The sequence below is a fragment of the Aegilops tauschii genome, chromosome 4, assembly GCF_002575655.3.
Source record: "Aegilops tauschii subsp. strangulata cultivar AL8/78 chromosome 4, Aet v6.0, whole genome shotgun sequence".
Lineage (NCBI taxonomy): Eukaryota > Viridiplantae > Streptophyta > Magnoliopsida > Poales > Poaceae > Aegilops > Aegilops tauschii.
The window spans coordinates 108,301,366-108,308,523 of NC_053038.3; positions in this window are offsets into that span (position 1 = coordinate 108,301,366).

Here is a 7,158-nt window from a genome sequence, read left to right on the forward strand (position 1 = left end):
AGACCAAGAACAGGAGGACGGCAAGGCGGAGGTCATCGTGGAGCCCAAGACGATGTCACCACCAGAGCCTTTTGCAGGCGAAGACCACTTTTGTCAGGATAGCTTGTACTAGCTGCCCCCCTTCAAATTTGCCTATTGTTGTTGGCTCCCTTCCGCTCAATATTTGGGAAGAGGACCAGGGCCTATATAAGTAGAGCTAGCCACCACAGTAAGGGCATGGGGCAGTCCACCCAGCTCTCACCCGCCAAGACACCAAGCACAAGAACACCTCAACCTCAGGAGGTTGTTCTTCCCTCTGTACTGTTCATCATCAGCCCAAGAGGCAATCCACCATCACCACAGTGGAGTAGGGTATTACACCACAACGGTGGCCCGAACCAGTATAAATCTCGTGTCTCTTTGTGTTGCGAGTTCGTCGAGATCGTCCGTGTAACACCCACGATGCGGCTATATCTCCCACGTGTCGAGGCACGACTTAGAGGCATAACCGCATTGTGGTTTTGTCGCAAGAAGGGTCATCTTCACACAATCCCATGTAATGAACAAGAATGGGATAAAGAGTTGGCTTACAATCGCCACTTCACACAATACATAAATAAATCATTCATCAATCAGAGTACACACATAGACCGACTATGGTCAAAGCCAAAAGAAAAGAAGACAACCCAACTGCTAGATCCCCGATCGTCCCAACTGGGCTCCACTACTGATCAACATGAAAAAGAAACAACACAACGAACAAGATCTTCATCGAGCTCCCACTTGAGCTCAGTTGCGTCACCTGCAGTGGTATCCTCGGCACCTGCAACTGTTTTGGAAGCATCTGTGAGTCACGAGGACTCAGCAATCTCACACCCGCGAGATCAAGACTATTTAAGCTTATAGGAAGGAAAAGGGTTAATGAGGTGGAGCTGCAGCAAGCACTAGCATATATGGTGGCTAACATACGCAACCGAGAGCGAGAAGAGAAGCAACGGAACGGTCGTCAACTAGTAATGATCAAGAAGTGATCCTGAACTCCGACTTACGTCAAGCATAACCCAAAAACCGTGTTCACCGCCCGGACTCCGCCAAGAAGAGACCATCACGGCTACACACGCGGTTGATGCGTTTTAGTTAAATCGAGTGTCAAGTTCTCTACAACCGGATATTAATAAATACCCATCTGCCACATAACCGCGGGCACGGCTTCCGAAAGATAATACCCTGTAGGGGTGTCCCAACTTAGCCCATTATAAGCTCTCACGGTCAACGAAGGATAAACCTTCTCCTAGGAAGACCCGATCAGTCTCGGAATCCCGGTTTACAAGACATTTCGACAATGGTAAAACAAGACCAGCAAGACCACTCGTTGTGCCGACAAATCCCGATAGGAGCTGCACATATCTCGTTCTCAGGGCACACCGGATGAGCCAGACGTTGGTTGGCATAGACCCTGGTTGCCCAGGGGGCGCCGGACATCGCTCGGTTTGGACCAGCACTCGAAGGAGAACTGGCCCGGGGGTTAAAATAAAGATGACCCTTGAGTCTGCAGAACCCAAGGGAAAAAGGCTTAGGTAGGCAAATGGTAAAACCAATGTTGGGCCTTGCTGGAGGAGTTTTATTCAAAGCGAACTGTCAAGGGGGTCCCATAAATCACCCAACCGCGTAAGGAACGCAAAATCAAGGAACATAACACCGGTATGACGGAAACTAGGGCGGCAAAAGTGGAACAAAACACCAGGCATAAGGCCGAGCCTTCCACCCTTTACCAAGTATATAGATGCATTAATTAAAATAAGATATATTGTGATATCCCAACACAAACATAATCTAACATGGAGCAAACTTCATCTTCTCATGCAACTAGCAACGCTATAAGAGGGGCTGAGCAAAGCGGTAACATAGCCAAACAACGGTTTGCTAGGAAGGGTGACAAAGGTTAGAGGTTCATGGCAATTTGGGAGGCTTGATAAGCAAGTGGTAGGTAGCGCGACATAGCAATAGAGCGAACAGCTAGCAAGCAAAGATAGAAGTGATTTCGAGGGTATGGTCATCTTGCCTGAGATCCCGCTAGGAAGAAGAACGAGTCCATGAAGAAGACAAACAGACGGAGTCGAACGAATCCTCACAACTCCGGAAAGAAACCGAAGCTAACGAGAGAAGCAACCCGGAAAGAAACAAACAACATAGTAAACAACCACCACATACACATGGCATGATGCACAGTCAAGTATGATGCATGTCCGGTTTAAATATGCATGGCATGGCAAAGTGCAACAAACAATACTACAAATTAAATGGAGCTCAATATGCAACGAGTTGCATATTGAAGAAACACCACATCAATTGTTTAGTTCTCTCGGTTATGTACCCAACAATATTAAATGTTGATTAACATGGCAAGAGGTGAAGCATAATTAAACAACCTATCTAGGCAAATTAAATGAGGCCGGAAATAACAAACGACAATTCCGATAAATCCTCATGTCATATAGCAATTTAAATGCAAACACAATTTTAAACATTTAAATGTTGTTATCATGATGCGGATGACATATGCAAGTTTCATGCAATTTAATGAAAATATTGACATGAGCATGTTATGAAGCATTTGTCACCGTGGTGGAAGAAAGGGGTGCCATGGCAACGAATCCGAAAATGATGCCACGACAACATATCGGTTCCGGTAGCTCATGGAGATACCGGTGCAAAAGGAAGCGAGTGAGCGGATGTGCGAAACATGCAAAAGATGGTGGGGGTGCTCCCGGATTCCGGGTTCCCACGGTACGGCGGCATGGCAATCGAGGAACGTGCAAAGACCTCTCTCGGACACGATGCAAACACGAGCATCTCATACAACAAAGCATTCGTTCACGGGCGTCGTCTCGTCATTATACCTTTGAAGCGTGCCTTTTCGGAGCGGATCGGGTTCGTAGTGGAAGTAGTTGCACACATTGTCTTGTCGAATCCACGGCGATGGTAGTGGTTCACTCGACGGTCTTTGGCAATGGTCGTCGTACACGGTTCATAGACGTTCGTGTCTTCCGTAGAGGTACTGGACGCATCCCGGATGTGTAGTCGTACACACACGTAGATGAACTTGACGGGTCCCGTGAGTAGTCGTACTCGGCGACTCCGCGTAGTTGTACATATCTTTGTGTTGTAGCCGAACTTGATGGAAAACCCACGGCGACGGTAGACGTACACGGTCGGCTTGATGGAACTTGGCGAAACCAAAACGTAGAGGTACACTTGTTTAAGCGGAACTTAACGAAATCCATCTGGAGGTAGCCGGCCGTGGTCGTACTCATGTTCACGTGCAACACGATGGTCTTGATGGATCGTAGTCGAACTTGGCGGTCCGTATGGTCAACATAGATGAACTTGGCGACAGTTATTCTTGTGCTGACGAAACGGCAAAGAGACACAACAGCGAAGTTGCTGCTCGGGGACGTCGCGGTCGGTCAACGCAGAGGCTGGAGATGGCAGAACGGCAGCAGGCAGAGAGGGCCGACGAGAGGATGCAGGCGAGGTGGCTGTCCATGGCAGCGTCGAGTAGGGCTCGAGCTCGGACTCAAGGCAGAGGGCAACCGTGAACCGCAGAGGTGCGACAACAGAGGCCGAAGGGGAGGTCGATGCCGCGAGAATGGCGGCGGCGCGGGAACGACGACTCCAGTGCAGGGCGGACGGAGCAGCTCCGGCGGTGGCGGGGTACAAGGCGAGGACATCGCCGAACGTTGGTGACGGCTGGAGGCGGAGGCGCTGCGAACTGCAGCGTCGGGCGCGATCTTGGAGCACCCCAGCCAGAGGACGAGGCAGGGGCATGTCTAGGCAGTGGTCGAGTTTGAAGTGGGATGGTGGAGGTTGGGGTCGAGCAGGGCAACAGGCCGGCGGCGGGGCTTGACGGGTCCAGGCGAGGGGCGGTCTTGGCGCGGGGCTCCGACGACGATGGTGGACCAGAGAGCGGGCGGCAGCCTGGTTCTGTGGTGGCTGGAGCGAGGTGGGAGGAGGGGATCAAGGAGAGGGCGAGGGGATCGGGCACTGGCGGCACTGGAGGATGGACGAGGGTGAGTGGGGGATCGGTGAGAGAGCTAGGGTTAAAACAGGGGAGCCGGATGGGCTTCTGGTGGCTGGTTGCTGCTGGGCCTAAGTGGCGTGCTGGGCTAAGCTCTCTCTCCCTCACTCCTCTTCTTTTATTTCCCAAAACAGAAAATATGAAAGAAGAAAAGGGGAAGAAAGGAAGTGTTAGGGATAGAATTTGCGCATGCGGGTAATTTTTCGGGACTCACAAAAATGTGCTTGTTCCAAGAAAATAGAAAATGCCATGATTAAAAGATTTAAATTCAAACTCATTTGATTTGAATTCAAATGATTTGAATAGGAAGTGAGGGTTGGGAAGGTCCAAAAATGTTCGGATTTTTGGTGGAGCTCCGGAATATGATGAAAAATATATGGCGAGGTTGGAGACCAAGAATTAAGATAACAAAGGCATTGGGATATTTGCAAGTGTGTTATGGTGAACTCCAATTAATGGAATAATTTAATATAGCTCCCTAATAATATTGGGAGGATATATGTTATAAAGAGAAATCACCATGTGCATTTCCCTCGATTTAAATGGATCGAAGATCCATGCAATTTACTTAGTTGAGTTTTTAAAAATTAATGACATGATGGCATGATGACATGATGCAATGAAAAATAAAAGAGCAAGCACAAAAGAAACACACGGTGATCACGAAAAATATGGAAGTCTTCTGAAGCGTCGGTCTCGGGGCGTTACAACACTCCACCACTACAAGAGGATCTCGTCCCGAGATCTAGGATGGCACCGGAGAGAAACGGAAGAGGAAGAGGTAAAACAAAGTTACTTCTTGACAAACGAGTGAAACCATTGAACCTTGAGAGGTCGCAAAGCTTGAAGAAATGACATGACGGAGGTGAACAAAATTTAAAACACTCCGTTCAGCAAGAGGAACAAGGAACATTACAAGAACCTTGTAGGTTGAAAGACAAACAGAAATGGTTACGATGGACAAAAAGTACATGTAAGCACTCCGGTTGAAACGAGATGTATAAGGAATGATAAAGATCAATTACGACAACACTCCGGTTAAAACAAGATAGAGAAGGAATAAGAGTGATATAATTTGGACAGCACTCCGACTGTAAATGGAAGGAATTGAACATGAACTTAACAAGATGAGAGGATACTCGATGAAATTAACAACACACTGCCTCCAGAACTATTGAAAGAATGGCACAATGGGTCAGAAAGATTTCAGACATCACTCCGGTTGGGAAAGGAGGCAAATTTGTTAAGATGAGAGAACTTGAATGGAGGACACGACACTCCTGTTAATTGGCCAGAAATGAAAAGAAAACATGATCTTGATATGAAAAGATGATGGTTCAAAGAGAGCAATATCAGAAAGCCTCCGGAAAGAATAATGTAGTGAAAAGAATGAAGAAGAAGAACATCTTCTACTACAAATGAATTTGAGAACATCCTTACGAAGAAGGGTTGAGCAGAGTTGTTGGAAAACCAACAACAAAAAGAATAAGCTTGTAGTGGGCTTATGAGAACATCCCAACATTATGAGGTGACAAACTGCCACTAACGGAAACAATGATTGATTGAATTGGGATCAACACGGAGATGAAAACTTCTTCACCAAGAGGATAGGAGAAAACTTGGATCATTGATAAACACCACAAATAGCTACATTCCTTAGGGAAGGCTATAGGTGAAATATAACCCAATACAACTCCAACAAAAAGATTGATTGGACGAAAAGATCTCTTGAACGAAGAGAAAATGATGGATTTAATTATCTCATTCCCGACAAATTGTGAATCATGAAACATGAAGGAAATTGTCAAAAATGACATAACACCATCCCAAAAGATAAGGTAGAGAGAATTGCACTTCGGAATGCAAGATGAAGAATGCTTGAACTCCTCAACACAAAACATGTGTTGAGCACCATGTTTATTTAAGAGTATAGCTCGGCGGATCTTAACTTCAAGAGAAATCTTGAAGGACAATTGAAGAATAAAAAAGAATCTTTGATGAACCACCATGTAGAGCCTCCATGAAGAACTCCGGTAATAAAAGGATGATAAAAAGAAAGAGAAGTTGACAACACAAGGTGAAGCCTTGCAATGATTAGATGAAGGTTTGAAATGATATAATTGAAATAACTTGGAGCTCCGGAAAGAAAAGATGAACAACTTGGAACCGAGAATTTGATATCATGAACGAACTCCGGAAGAAGGAATTAATCACTTGGAGGAAACAAGAATAAGAATTATGTTATGCATATCGTTCCACCAATTAAATTGATGACAAGTAATGGATTTGGCATACTACTTATTCTCGTAGACAAGATTAAGATAGATATTGCACAAACTTGTGAAGGTCTTCATCGAACCACCGGTAGGATTGAAACAATGAATAAATTGATATGATAATGAAGGAGGAGAAATCCTTGAACGAACCACCGTAAGAATTGAAAACGAACGAAGTAAAGGGATGAATCACCGGTAAGAATTTGAAAACGAACGAAGATACTTGGGGAACTTTAGATACACGAGAACGAATAGATCACGAGCTGACTAGAGGATACTTGAACGATGCACCGGGAGAATATGGATGAACGAAGAGACATCAATTTAGAATAATTGGAGAACAAAGCTGAAAACTTAGAACGAAGAAATCTTCTGAAAAGATGGCCTTTGGATGATCAAGAAACGAAAACAACTCATGAAATGCTCCGGATGGGTATGAGAAGAATTCTCACAATCGAAAACAATTATGAGAGGATTGCATAAGCTAGAACCATGAATCTTCAAGAGAACGGACCAAGATTTGAGAGAAACTCTTCTTCGGTCTTCAAATGTTGAGAATGACGATGAGAAACACCACCATGAATTGTTGAGGCACTCCGGAATGACAATTAGAAAGATTGAACCAACAATGAAAAGAATTTGAAAGATCTTGGAGAAAGACATTTGACTGATGATAATTCATTCTTACGTCAAACTTTGCAATGAATTTGAAAATAACTCCGGAAAAAAAAATTAGAACAGTCAGGTAAGATTCTGGGAAAAGACCTATGGGTGAGGGCCCACTCAAAAGAAACACCGTTGGAATGATTTTTAAGAGAGACTGCA